Raw genomic sequence first — 14855 nt, 5'->3', positions numbered from 1 at the left:
TCTCAAATATTTTATATGTTCTATAGTTTGTTAATGGAATGTCTATTTGTATCACTTCCTGTTCACTTTTGTTGGTAACATATAGAAATATTGATGACTTTGTTAAAGTTACTAACTTAACGACCAGTTTTGAGTTAAGTAGTAATTACTGTTTCTTCTACTAAATCCTTCCTATTGTGCCTAGTCCTAATAAAGAGGTAATCCTGGTGTCTCAGATGATCTGAAAGCTCTTACCACTGTGGAAAGGCTTCCAAGAGAAGCTAGAATATGCCCTTAGTATTTTGTATGTGTTTGAGGGCCAGCCTGTCAGAAGATACTGTAAAATGAGCTTTCTCACTGTGAGTTCAAGTAAATGAGTTTGTGCTAATCAATTACTAATCCACTTAGGTCAATTCAATGAATACTTACAAAGTACCTAATCAATGTAGAGCAAAATATTAGGTGTTCAGAGAGACAAAGGACTCTTAAAGATATAATCCCTGCTCACATAGAATTCATATTCCAGAAGGGGAATAAGATAAATACACATCAGTGACTCTTAAATAAATAAGACATGATTGGTGCATCAGTAGAATGCATATAAAATCTCATGGGAGGTCCTGAAGCATAAGATGACTGCTGATTGCAGGGAACGCAATAGGCTTCATGAAATAGGTGGGATTCAAGTTTGACTTTAATGAGTGGATAGAAACTCAGCAGGTAAAAAGGGGACCTGAAGGACAGTCAAGGAATACGGGATAGGAAACTGAAGCCACAATGTCAAGGATGCACAGGGTTTGATGTGGAACAGAGAATGGTCCAGCATGGCTCAGTCACAAAATACATGAAATGGAGTAGTACATGAATCAAGCCGATGGTTTAAGATGTTGCCAGATTTGGAGGGTCTAGAATGTCAGATAAACAGGATACTGTTTTCTACCTCTTGGGGAAGCCTATCTTGTTTATCTCTGTAGCCCCAAACTAAGGTATTTCCAGCCTCCATGTAGCATTGATAAAAATGATAAGCATGGTGAGTGAAGATTAGGATAATCTCTGGCTCCTATAAAATTGAAGATGGAAACTAAAGCCATCATTTCACGAATTTATCACCACTCACTCTCCTTGCCAAGAGTAAGGAGGCTTGGGCTGACCATGGTGCTGAATTTCACAATATCAGCCAAAGAAATTAAAAATATTAACGATTAATGTTTCTTGCTAAATTTGTTCATGGCTGTTTTGTGAAGATGAGGTTGTCTGTTCTTCAACAAAGAATGCTTAAGTGAAAGGCCTTTGGATTTGGAGTCAGAAAAGTCAGGTCAGCATGCATGACTTGTGACATACCTAGTGACTACAGTAAATCATGTCACTTCTTTGTACCTTAGTTTCTGCCTTCTGCAGTAATATTAATAACAACAACAGCTACCATTTCTATAAGTCCCCAAGGTGGTTTATATATGTTAGCTCATTTGAGGCTCACAACAACTTTGTTAAGTAGGTGCTTTTATTATCCCCATTTTACAGACAAGGAAACTAAGGATGAGAGAAGTGATTTTCCAAGAGTCATAGAAATATCAAGTGTCTGAGAGAGATTTCAGATTTATTCTTTCTCACTCCAGGTCTAGCCCTTTACTTATTAAATTCTTTTCTTCCCCTAAATTGTATGATTTTGTGATCTCTCAATCAAAGCAGCAGTCAGAGCAATAGACCACCTGGACTCTTAGGAGAAGTGAGCTGTCCTGAACAAATCCCAAGAGTTTTATAAGTCTTCTCAGTTCTAAGCAAAAACTGGCAAATGTCTCAAAACTACTTCATCTAATGCTGTGCTATTCACTGAGGGGACCAGAAATCAGAATATTATTTCCTCGTTCAATAGAAGCTCATATTTAATTAAGGGAAATCTACTAACCTTGGGAAAGCCAACATTAAAAAAAGACAACAAAGAGACATTAAGACATCCAATAAATTGTATTCAGTTCACATTAAGGTAATAAAATCCATTAGACACTTATTCAGCAATCACTATGAACCAAGTCCTCTGCTATGGTACCATGATACAGACAACAGTGAAGCAGTCCTCATTCTCAAAACTCTTACATTCTGCTAGAGAAGGGTTTAGCTCGAGTATGTATCCAAGATGGTAAGTGGAATAGAACATGGATAATAGAAAAGAAAGCTTGTTTTTGGCTGGATGAGGATCTTTAGTTCTGCCTTCAGTGAATTAAGGCTTTGATCCTCCATATCCATTCATTGTAGGGGTTAGGCCATAGCCCTCCCAGAATCAGTGTAAACTATTGGCCTAAATGACTTGTTCACTTAGCTTTGGCCACCTGTCCTCCCTAATCTCTGTAGTATGGCCTGGGGAGGTTCTTTGTTGATAACTATTTTGCTTGGCCACATCTATGAACGATATCCTACTTGGATATTGCAGGCCCCAATCAGACCTTTCCCCATATAACTTAGATATTTGTATGACAAAGAACAAAATATCCACATGGAACTTATTAGAAAACCAAATATATTTCATGATGTTATTATCTTTGAGGGCATGATATGTGAATATGTATTGTATGGTCATGTGTGTTGGGGACCTTGCTAAGACATAAAAGCCTGTGGTACATCAATCCTGTTGCTGAAACTCAGTAAACAACCACAGAATAAGAAGGTGGCTCTGGCCTTACCTGTATCCATGGTGTGTTAACTAGACGAAAGTTTTCATTTAATAAGTTCAAGAGATTTAAAAATTTCACATCATTGTACTTGAATCGATCACGGAAGAAGATAGAGCAGATCACATTGCATGGGGCACAGCCAAGGATGATGGTGGGATCAGTGGGCTGACCTAGTGAAGAGAAAAGTTGCCAAAGGAGGAAAAAACAGCTTTAATTGAAATGTTTCCAATCATGTAGGAACTGCACATCTCTTTTGTCCATACATGGACATGTTGTTTAATTCCTCTAAGGCTAGTGAATGTTATTCTCCTGGACAATTTACTTTACCCTTCATGAGGAAACTAGATAAACTTATAATACCTGAGTATGAGAAAAGAGAAAGGAGTTTTCTGCCCAAGCAGAATAATTACCTGGTCAGTGTACCAAGGCAGAGACTTTTAGAATGATTCCCAAAGCAAGTAGTATTTAAGAGTGGGGATGAGTGAGCAGTTGGAGACCACATGCCCGGGAGGAAAGAACTGAAAACCAACCCTTTGTTTTCCTGAGCTCCTCCACCAGGCATTGGGCTTCTTCTTGAACTCTCTCTTCAATACTTCTCTTCCCCATCCCAAAGTTCCTTAAGGTCATGAGGGAAAATCTGCGGAGTTGCTTCCACGTCTCTCCATGACTGAAAATAATTCCTGGACAAAGGAGAAGAACAGGACATTGGTCATTCTAACTCTGGAAGTGCTTGAGGGCACAGTCTGTATGGTGGTCACTGGGTTTTTGGCTTAGTTAATTGATCAAATTTAATTTTTTTATTTCCAACCAAAATACAACGCAGTATGGTAGGTATTAAGTATCTACCTCATGAAGCTTCAGCCTAGGTACTGAGACTAGGACAATAAAAGTGAAACCAGTATCTATGCTCTGTGGTGATGGTGAGGGTACCTTTTACTGGATGCATTCTGCCATGCCTTTTTGCTTCTCCATGACTTTTTTGAATATACTAAACTTACCTCGTCCTTTTAGTACATCTTCAAATATTGGAATAATTCCTCTGTCTACAAATGCATCTCCTTGATCAATTAGAGCTTTCTTCATAATGTTATATCCATGTAGCACCACAACACGCTGAGTTCCAAAATAAAGGGTATAAATTGGGCCATATTTTTCAGCAAGCTGTGAATTCAATGCCAAGAAATAGAAAGGGGTTCAATGTGAAACTTTAGAAAGTTGGAATTTACCCCCACAACTACCTCATAACCTGATGTGTCCATGTGTACATATGTGTACATATGGATTCATGGGATCATATGTTAATGAATTTTGGGTATACAAAGTCATAAGCTGTGGGACAGCAAAATAGTATTCTCATTCCTTTTAGTTTGATCCTTGGGAATCCCTGTCACTATACAGCACAGTATTTCTCTCAGGCAGAGTTTCCCTATATACTCCATTGGTACCTGTCTACTGTAAAGAGATTGTAAAAGGGTCCTGGGGTCAATGTTGGGTAGATAAGCCATGGAAGATTCATTATAAGACGTGGAGTAAAGCCACATAGGATGCAGAGGGGTTTGCCATCTCCTAAGAAAAACTATCTACTCTCGTTGCCTTTCCTTTCATTGCTGAGATATTTGCTGCATTTATTCAATCATCAACACTCAACTTCATCTGATCTCTCCAAAGTTACTAATGGTCTCTTAATAGCCAAATCTGATAGCTTTATCTCCATCCACATTTTTATAGACCTCTTTATAGCATTTGACTCTGTTGACTACCTTCTTCTCCCATATACTCTCTTCCCTCTGGGTTTCTTTAATCTCTCTATCTTTCCATCTCTCAGTCTCTGTCTCAATGTCTCTGTCTCTCTCTCTCTCAGTTTTTCTATGTCTCTTTCTGTCTCTCTTTTTCCCTTTTACTGTCTGATTCTCCTTATCAACCTCCTTTACTAGGTCATAGTCCATATTGAACCACAAATCCATGACTTTTTCCCGTGGTTCTGTGCTGGAACATCTTCTCTTCTCTTTCTACACTCTCATTCTTGGTAACCTTATAATTCTTATGGAGATAACTCCCAGATCCATATATCTCGGCTTATTATCATTTTTGAATATCCATACGAATCCTGTACTGAAAAGATTTCATTAATATTACCCTGCAAAGCCACCCTCTTCCAAACTTCCTTTTTTCTGGCTAAGATACTGCTATATAAGCTCAGGTCTGACCATTTTACTCTCCTAATCAACAAACCTCAGTGGTTCCTATTACCTCTGTGATCAAATGTAAACTTCTTTGGCATTTAAAGTCCTTCACAACCAGGCTAGAACCTTTCCAGTGCCATAACTCCTCTTCATTTATTCCTTGGTTCAGATGAATTTGCCTTCTTGCTGTTTCTCATACAACACTATTTGCCATTACCTTGATTTTGTAGTCCCCATGCCCACGATTCACTTCTTTCTTGCCTCTGAGTCCTAGAATTCCTAATTTTCAAAAGCTTAGCTCAAATGCCACTTTCTATGCAAGGACTTTCTTGATCCATCCTCTGACTGCTAGTGCCTTCCCCTCCAAATATTAGTTGACATTTATTTTCAACATATTTTTATATGCGTACTTTGCAAATTCATTCCCATATTGGATTACTTCCCCAGTCTGTATCCATTCTAAAAGTTTGGGTCCCCAAAGGGATAATTGATGAAGCCCTCTGAGTTCTATGAGGAGAATGAGCACAAAATAATTGTACCATTGCAATGAAGCACATATGTAAAGATATATGTGGGTACAACTCACTACTTTTGTATAATGACGCCATTGGTATATCAGACATTACCATTCTATGGGTGATTTGGGAGCAAAAATATATTAAAAACAAAAATTTGGAGGGACAGTCTGAAGGCTTGAGTTAAAAAGAGAGATAGGAAGATGATAGATATCATGTAGCATGAAGGCTGTAAGGTCAGGGAAAACAATCACAGCACCCCAAATTTGGGGGGTTTATGGCTACAGGACTTTCAGGTAGGAAAGAATCTTAACTTGACTCTAAGATCCCATAATAAAGAAGCCAACCAAATAAATAGGGGAATAACTCTGTGTTACAGCTGGTTAGTGTAGCTTTTGTAAGTTTGCTTTCAAGTCAAGATTATCTATATCTGAGAGGAAGGTAGAAGCATGGGTGCTGAAGCAATAACTTAAACATTCTTGATACCCCTCTCACACCGAGGGATAAATTTTGGGGAGGCCAGAGTGGGTAGAATTTGTTTGTTCACAGGTCTAAAATCAATAAAGAGCTTTCTATGACCTATGGTCAAAAGGTTAGTCCAGAAGTCTAAAATATCACATTGGAGAAAATTTTTATGGTTGTAGAGGGAGATAGAAAGAATGGGTCTCCCACATAATTATGTGATACTGAATCTGGAATTAAGTGTAGGGGATAACTATGCTTTTTTAAAAACAAAATCATGTTATTTAGAAAAAACTAAAGTAACATCTAGCCCTGAAAAAAGTTGGACTGGTTGACCCTGCAGAAAAGACCCAGAAGAATGGGTAAGGTAGGGTGATCGTTATATTTGACTTTTCTTTCTTACTTACTATACATATCTAGTTGATTGTTTTCAAGTCTGGTACATTCTATCTTCATGTCTCCAACATTTATTGTCTTGTCTCCTCACTTGTTCACTGACCCATTTAAGACCCTCATCCACTCTTGCTTAGACTATTCAAATAGGCTAGTGAAACAGGCACCCAAACTAGCTAACAAAGCAAGTCACTCTGAGGAAAAGAGAAGATGGAATGTGGCAGAGAAGTCAAACCACTACCAAGTTCCCTTGGAAACGGATGGTGATAACCCAGAACTACTACTCAAGAGCCTTTGTGATTGACCATTTTATTTAAATGATGCCTTCCCCTAGACCATTGGCTCTGCTTCCAACCCAGGCCAAACAGTCATACTTTTAATGAGGAGCAATCTCTGTGGAGAAGGGACCCACCTTCCTTGTCACCATCACCACCAATTACTAAACAACTGGCCCTAGCAGGCAAGTAAGCCCAAGATTCCTGGGAGCGGCAGCCCAGCCCTGCAGACCACTGTTCCTTCTTTCATCCCAGCCTCCCCCATCATCAGCCCTGGAAGCAAAACTCTGGCGACTTCTTCTGTAGGTGCTGAAGCCACAGCTACTGAAGACTGGAAAAGTGCCACTACCAAACTTCTAGGCACTTTCCAATGGGTCAGTATGAGGAAAGATATGATGTTTATTATTGGAATTAACATTAAATGTGCCACATTACCATCTGTTTTGTTAATTTGCCCTAAGGAGCAGAAGTTCTTTCTGACTGACATGCAGCTGGCATCTCCTACTCTGTTATCTCTACACTACTTAACACATAGTAGGTACTTAATACATGATATTTTATTTTACAACTTGCTATTCCTTTTTTTTACTTAATTCATTATTACTTTTCAACATCCACTTCTACAAGATTTTGAGTTCCAAATCTTCTCCCCATCTCATCCCTCTCCCCACCCCAAAATGGCATGCATTCTGAATACCCCTTCTCCTAATCTGCCCCCACTTCTCTTATCCCCTTCCCACTCAATTTTCCTGTGGGCAAGATAGTTTTCTACATCCCATTGCCCATATATCTTATTACCCAGTTGCATGTGGAAACAATTTTTTTTTACATTTGTTTTTAAAACTTTGGGTTCCAAATTTTCTCCCTTTCTCCCTCCCCACCTACCCTAATTGAGAAGGCAAGCAATTCAATATAGGTTATACATGTGTAGTTATGCAAAACACTTCCATAGTAGTCATGTTGTGAAAAACAAAGTATATTTCCCTTAATCCTATCCCACCCTCCCCCCATTTATTCTATTCTTTCTTTTAACCTTGTCCCTCCTTAGAAGTGTTTGCTTCTGATTACCCTCTCCCCAAATCTGCCCTCCCTCTATCATCCTCCTGCTTTCTTATCCCCTTCCCCCCAATTTTCCTGTAGGGTAAGATAGATTTCCATTCCCAGTAGAGTGTGTATGTTGTTCCCTCCTTAGGCCAAATTCAAGGAGAATAAGATTCACTCATTCCCTCTCACTTTCCCCCACTTCCCCTCCACTGTCCAAGCCTTTTCTTATCTGTTTTATGTGAGATAATTTACCTCTCCCTTTCTCCTTCTCTTTGCATAACCCTCCCTCACCCCTTAATTTTATTCTCCAGATATCACCCCTTCATCTTCAACTCACCCTGTGCCCTCTGTCTATGTATCTATGAATCTATCTGTTAATATACATATACATATATATTTTTTTTCCTCCCACTACTCTAACACTGACAAAGGACTCATGAGTTATAAATATCATCTTTTCATGCAGAATGTAAACAGTTCAGCCTTAAGTCTCTTAGGATTTCTCTTTCCTGTTTACCTCTTCATGTTTCTTTTGAGTTTTGTATCTGAAAGTCAAATTTTCTATTCAGCTCTGGTCTTTTCATCAAGAATACTTGAAAGTCCTCTATTTCATTGAATATCCATTTTTCCTTCTGAAGGATTACACTCAGTTTTTGCTGGATAGGTGATTCTTGGTTGTAATCCTATCTCCTTTGCCCTCTGGAACATTCTATTCCAAGCCTGGTAGCAAACAGTGGGGACCAGCCAATGTGCTCCTGTTGTTCCTTGGATGCAGCCTGTGCTCTGTTCCAGTCAATTTCTTTGGGACCTCCTCAAGGCATTCCCTTAATGTGGAAGCTGGTAAATCTTGTGTTATTCTGATTGTTTCCACAATACTCGAATTGTTTCTTTCTGGTAGCTTGTAATATTTTCTCCTTGACCAGGAAACTCTGGAATTTGGCTACAATATTCCTAGGAGTTTTCCTTTGGGGATCTCTTTCAGGAAGTGATTGGTGGACTCTTTCAATTTCTATTTTGCCCTCTGGTTCTAAAATATCAGGGCAGTTTTCCTTCATAATTTCTTGAAAGATGATGTCTAAGCTCTTTTTCTGATCATGGCTTTCAGATACTCCAATAATTTTTAATTTCTCTCTCCTGGATCTATTTTCCAGGTCAGTTGTTTTTCCAATGATATATTGCAGATTGTTTTCTATTTTTTCATTCTTCTGAATTAGTTTTACAAAGTCTTGATTTCTCATAAAGTCAGTAGCTTCCAATTGCTCCATTCCAATTTTTAAGGAAGTATTTTCTTCAGTAAGCTTTTGGGCTTCCTTTTCCATTTGGACAATTTTGCCTTTTAAGGTATTCTTATCTTCATTGGCTTTTTGGACCGCTTTTGCCATTTGGGTTATGCTATTTTTTTTTTTGGCCAAAGACAGGGTTTATTAGAACATCCATCATATTGGCACACTCTTAAGGAATCTGAACATTAGTAAGCTATTGGCTAGATTTTAAGAATCTGAGCACCTTAATGGAGAAAAGATGGACCTTATATACAGTAAAACTGTGAGAGGGATCTAGGAGTGGACCTGAATGGGAGTGGCCAGTAAGTGGGGTGAACAGGACTCTTGGGACCTAGACAATGAGCCTAGCTAGGATAAAGTGTGGGAAATGGCCAGCAGCCTTAGGGAGGGCTAGGCTAGGTTAAAGGTAACAGAATTGGGAGATTGGGTGTAGCCACAATGAAAGGCCAGTTGATGAGATTACAGCCTCAGGCTAATGCCAGAGATTTGGCCATGTGGGAAAGTACAGGGGTTTTCTTTTTTGGGGTCTATATCCCATCCTCATCATTCCCCCCTCAAACAAATGAGACCCAAATTCTTTTGGGGTAAGGGGCAATGGTGTTAGCTTCTGAAACTGCTTCCTGCTGGTAAGGAGTGTAGAGCTGTCCCTGCCTTGAGGAGGTACCAAAGAAATTGACTGGAACAGAGCTCAGGCTGCGCCCAAGGAATGACAGGAGGACATTGGCTGGTCCCCACTGTCTGCTACCAACTGTAGGTAACTGGCTTATAATCTAAGTTTGGAGGCTAGCTTTACTACCTTGCGCAGGATGTGCTAAACTTGGGTGATGCTTCCAGGCAATGGTTGCCCTAGAGCCCAAGGCCATTGCCAGGGGGCCTAGCTATAGCTGCTGCCTTTCTCCCCTCCTTCTTTTTCCAGGTAGGGAAGGGTGAAGTCAAAGGTGAGGGATAACAGGTGAAACTCTCTTCTCCTTCTAGTTTTGGCTGGATTAGAACTTGGGGTTTGGCGGTTTCCCCATAAGGGCCACCAAGACGATGTGGTTTAAGGGTTCAGGTCCTGCCTGAAAGAAGTTGACCCAAGCCTTCTTTTGGCCAAAGACAAGATTTATTAGAACATCCATCTTATTGGGTAGACTCTTAAGGAGTCTAAACATTAGTAAGCTATTGGCTAGATTTTAAGAATCTGAGCCTAGGTTACTTTTTAAGGTGTTATTTTCTTCAGTATTATTTTGAGTCTCCTTTAGCAAGCTGTTGACTTGTTTTTCATGATTTTCTTACAACACTCTCAGTTTTTCCTCTACTTTTCTCACTTGCTTCTCAGAATCCTGTTTGAGCTCTTCCATGGCCTGGGACCAATTCATATTTTTCTTGGAGGCTTTGGATGTAGGAGCTTTGATTCTGTTGTCTTCTTCTGGTTGTATGTTTTGATCTTCTTTATCAGTAAAGTAAGATCCTATGGTCTGACTCTTTTTGTGCTGCTTGTTCATGTTCTCAGTCAATTACCTGAGTTACAAACTGTTTGTTAAGGTAGGGGTCTGCTTCCAGTGTGGAGAATGTACTGTCCCAAGCTTTGGGAGTTTTGTGCAGCTGTTTTCAGAGACACTTCTGGGGACTGTAAATTTTCAGTTCTTCCAGGGTGGTATGATTAGGGGTGAGGTGTTAACTCTTTTTCTGGACTGTGCTATGGTCTATGACTGACCACAAGCACTGTCCTGTGTACCACCACTGCAAGATCCACCACACCAGTGCTCCTCCTTGCCCCAGAAATGTGACCCAGATCCAAACATGGGCAAAGCAAGAAAAACCTGCACCAGCAAAGAGATCCCTGTAATCCCGCTCTGATCAGCCACTCAATTCCCCCTAAGTCTATGATCCAGATGCTCTGGAAGCAGCTGCCACCTGGGGCCACCCTCTGGCACTGGGGCTGGGACTGCCTTCTTTCTCTCCATTCAGACACAGACTTTTCCTAAAGTTGTCTTTGCTTTCATGGGTTGAGAAGTCTGGAAACCACCACAGCTGCCCATGATTGATTTCTCTGAGGCCTGCTCCAAGTTCTCTGAGGACTGGCTTGCCTGCGCGCTCACAATGAACTCTGCTCCTCTACACGTTTTGTGCAATATACCTTTCTGATCAACTATCCAGCCTGTTTTGGGCTGGAAATTTGTTTCACTCTTTCTTTTTGTGGGTTCTGTTGCTTTGGAATTTGTCTAGAACTATGTTTTTTGCAGGTATTTGGAGAGGTTTAGGGGAGAGCCCAAGCAAGTCACTGCTTTTACTCCACCATGTTGGCTCCACCCCATAAACGATACTTTTATCCATTCTTTCAATGGCCTTCAAGTTCAATAACCTGCTTGTAGTATTTCTCCTTTGCAATGAATAATCCACAAGTAACAACTAAATATTCCTGTGGCACAATTCTGTCCACATCATTTCTCTACTCAAAAGTCGGCAGGGACTCCCTACTGCTTCCACAGCTGTCTCCAACCTAATTGTCCACATTTATTCTGTATTACCCCCTCATCCAAACTTTAAATTCTTGTCAAACCATCTTACTAGCTATATTTCTCCCTACTCTGCTTTTGCCCAGACTGTCTCGCATGCTGGAATTCATTACCTCCATCTCTTCCAATCACAATCTGTTACTCTTTTCAATGTCCAGCTCAGGTGTTCTCTCCTACTTCAAACTTTTTTAGGTCCTCCAATTACTAATGCTTTCTCTGTCCTCTATTTATTTTTCTACTTACTTATCTACGAATTTGTTGTATCTCTCTAGTAGAACATAAACTCCTGGAGGACAGTTACTATTTCTTTCCAAGGAGACACTTGTATTCATCATACGTTTCTCTAATGTATCTGGCACAGTGCCTGGTACATAGTAGGTACAAAAGAAGTTCTCATTAATTGAATGATTTTTTTGGTCTTTGAATCCCCAGAACCTAGTATGATGCATTACAAAAAGTAAAGATTTGGTCCTGTTGTTGAATGTCTTCTGCTATCAAAGTTTTGACAAAACAGTCAATGTATGGCTGATATCATTGCTTATGGAAATATTGCTCACAAGGCCCTTGACTCACACGATCCATGACCTAGGACTCTAAATTACTATGAGTTCTGATTCACTTATTCATTTGAAGCCTTCGTGCCTCCCCCTATAACTCAAGCATCTAGGATCCAAACCCCAAATCCAGTCCCTTTACCTGTGAGAATGATGCAGTGATGTTCTTCAAATCTAATTGCAGGATGTTGCCAATAAAGGGAAGAGGAGTGGGACCTGGTGGGAGTTTCCCCCTTTTGAATCCTTGGCTCCATAGAGACAAAAAAATCAGCAAAAGAACACAAGCCAGGAGGGCAGTCGTGGTGAGTCCCCAAGGATCCATTGCCCTGAGTGACAGTCCTACAGCTCTCAGAGGCACCAGCTCTGATGGCAGGCTTTTATAATCATTGGTAGAAAACAAGGGGTGGGTAAGCCCAGCAAATAAACAGATAGTCCTTGTAGGCAAACAGGATTAGTTGTCCATTAACTTTGCTTAGTTTAGCAACCATGAAAGGAAATGTCTACAGATTTGTTGCTTTGGAATTTGTCCTTAACTCCTCTAACCTGTTCCTAAACTGCATAGGGAAAGTGAAGGGAAAGATTTTGTCCAGCTCATCTTATTGTGGTCACAGACTGTCAATAGTCAAATTTCTGTTGGCCTATGGGTGTCTGTTGAGCTAAGGAGAGAGCAAGTATCCAAATTCAGCCTGAGAGGAGGTGGTGATAGATATCAGATTGTCACATCCTGTAGACTTGACTTTGCATTAAAGACTTTAGGTGCTATCTTCTTATCAGCTAAGCTAAATTGGGCTTAATTGATTTCCTAACCATGCATGTTTTTTTCCACCTTGAAGAACATTCTTCTTGAGTGAGAAGATGGCAGCAAATAAGCATCGGTATGGTCTGCCTTCTTACTGACCCACTACCCTTAGGGGCCATCCCCACTACCTATCCCTTTCTTCTTCTTCTTGCTTGGACTTTTGATGTCCCAGACATTTTTACATCCTTGAAAGTCTTCTGAGCTTTAGTCTTCCTGACCCTGATGTTTCAGGATAGTGCTTTTTCTAGTATCAATCCTTGATGATACTCACCCTCTGACCATCCTTGGCATATGCATTCAACTACTAATGATACCTCAAGCACAGCATGAACCCATCTCTCTCACAGACCTCTATGGATTACCTGCCCAATTCTAGCTTGGAAAACAACCAGAAATCTCAGGATGAGACTGTGGCTATATACAGTTTTATTCTTTCTGGTCTTTCCCCTTGGATTGATAAGGGACACATTTCTCTGATCATACCAACCATTGCTTTCATGTCAGGGGCAAGGCTGTAAGCATCTCATTAGAATGTATGCCTTGCTCCATGTTTGGACTTACCCACAGATTTTTAAAATTTCAAAGATAATCTAATATGCAGCACATGGAGAGCACTCCAAGAATAAGTGTACACACCTGGGTGAGGTCTCATCAGATCGCTATTCACTTATTACCCCCTCTTCCATTCACAGAAAGTCCGTTGCCTGAAAAATATGTCTAAAGGAGCTATTTCATTAAACCTTATTGCTCTGTTGGAACAAAGGAGTTTCTGAATTTCAGAAAAAAGATAAAGGAATAAGGTTCTTGCCCCAGTGTGTGCTAGAGCCAGCTCAGTCCATCTCAAGAGAGCTGGTTGTTAAATGCTAAGTGTGAGCATTACACTTTGGACATCTGACAAATACCACAAATCAGGGTTTGATTTATTGTTTTATATCTAGGCATAAAAGAAGCAATGAAGAAAATGTTAATAGTGCAGATTCAACTTACCTAAGTCATTGACTACTGTGTCTTGCATACTTAACCAATTCCACTGATCCACCACTCTATTTCTTAGCCAGTACCAAGCAGTTTTGATGATTGCTGCTTTAGAATACAAGTGAAGATCTGGTATGGCTAGGCCACATTCCCCTGCATTTCTTCTCATTAGTTCCCTTGATTTTCTGGACCTTTTGTTATTCCAAATGAATCTTGTTATTATTTTTCTAACTCTATAAAATATTTTTTTGGTAGTTTGATTGGTATGGCACTGAATAAATAAATTAGCTTAGGTAGGATTTTCATTTTTATTGTATTGCCTCGGGCTACTCATGAGCAACTGATGATTTTCCAATTATTTAGATCTGACTTCATTTGTGTGAAAAGTGTTTTGTTACTGTGTTGATACACTTCCTCGGTTTGTTTTGGTAGGTAGATATTTAATATTTAATAATTTCTATAATAACTTTCAGTTAACCAATCATTCTTCGGTTATCCCTCCTGGAACTATTTTCCACAGCAGTTTTTCACCAATGAGGAATTTACATTTTTTCCTATTTTTTCATTCTTTTGATTTTCCTTCACTGATTCTTGATGTCTCATAGAGTCATTAGCTTCCAATTTCCCGATTCTAATTTTAATGAATTGTTTTCTTCACTTAGCTTTTGTATTTCCTTTTCCATTTGGCCCTTTCACTTTTCATTTGTTAACATTCTTTTTTCTTTTGCTGAGGCAATTGGAGTTATGTGACTGGCCCATAGTCACACAGCTAGTGAGTGTTATGTGTCAGAGGGCAGATTTGAACTCAGGTCTTCCTGACTCGAAGGCTGGTGCAAATTCTACTTTTAGGGAGTTGTTTTCTCTGATGTATTTTTGCCCATTTTGTCAATTGTATTTTTAAATGAATTGTTCAATTTTTCTTCTACTTCCCTTTTTTGACTTTTAAAATCCTTCTTGAGCTCTTCCAAGAAGGCTTTTTGGGTTTGCAACAAGTTCATATTCCTCTCTGAGGTTTGAGATGCAGGTATATTGACACTCTTATCCTCTCCCGAAGTTGTGTTTTCATCTTCCCTTTCACGAAGATACTTTTTTATAGTCATTGTTTTTCTATGTCGCTTCTTGCTCACGTTGTTTGCTTTTTTTCTGGCTTTTAAAGTTGATCTCTGCTTCTGGGGTATAGGGGTCACTGTCCCAGGCTTCTTGTGCTGAGGCAAAGGGCCTGGTTA

The 14855-nt window shown here is 39.8% G+C and overlaps 1 pseudogene across 1 annotated transcript in view; it reads right to left on the bottom strand.

The window, feature by feature from the left end:
- Positions 1 to 12222, bottom strand: part of LOC110200603 (cytochrome P450 2C23-like) — a 30082-nt pseudogene extending 17860 nt beyond the window's left edge. The window contains exons 1-4 of the transcript XR_013485169.1: positions 11998 to 12222; positions 3647 to 3809; positions 3179 to 3328; positions 2658 to 2818 (exon numbers count right to left, since the gene is read on the bottom strand). The product of XR_013485169.1 is annotated as a cytochrome P450 2C23-like (transcript). The remainder of the gene's footprint in view (positions 1 to 2657; positions 2819 to 3178; positions 3329 to 3646; positions 3810 to 11997) is intronic.
- Between the last annotated feature and the right edge of the window lie 2633 nt (positions 12223 to 14855).

The sequence above is a fragment of the Phascolarctos cinereus genome, unplaced genomic scaffold (assembly GCF_003287225.1).
Source record: "Phascolarctos cinereus isolate Bilbo 61053 unplaced genomic scaffold, phaCin_HiC Scaffold_3;HRSCAF=262, whole genome shotgun sequence".
NCBI classification, from domain to species: Eukaryota; Metazoa; Chordata; class Mammalia; order Diprotodontia; family Phascolarctidae; genus Phascolarctos; species Phascolarctos cinereus.
This window is presented reverse-complemented; position numbering and strand designations above follow the sequence as displayed.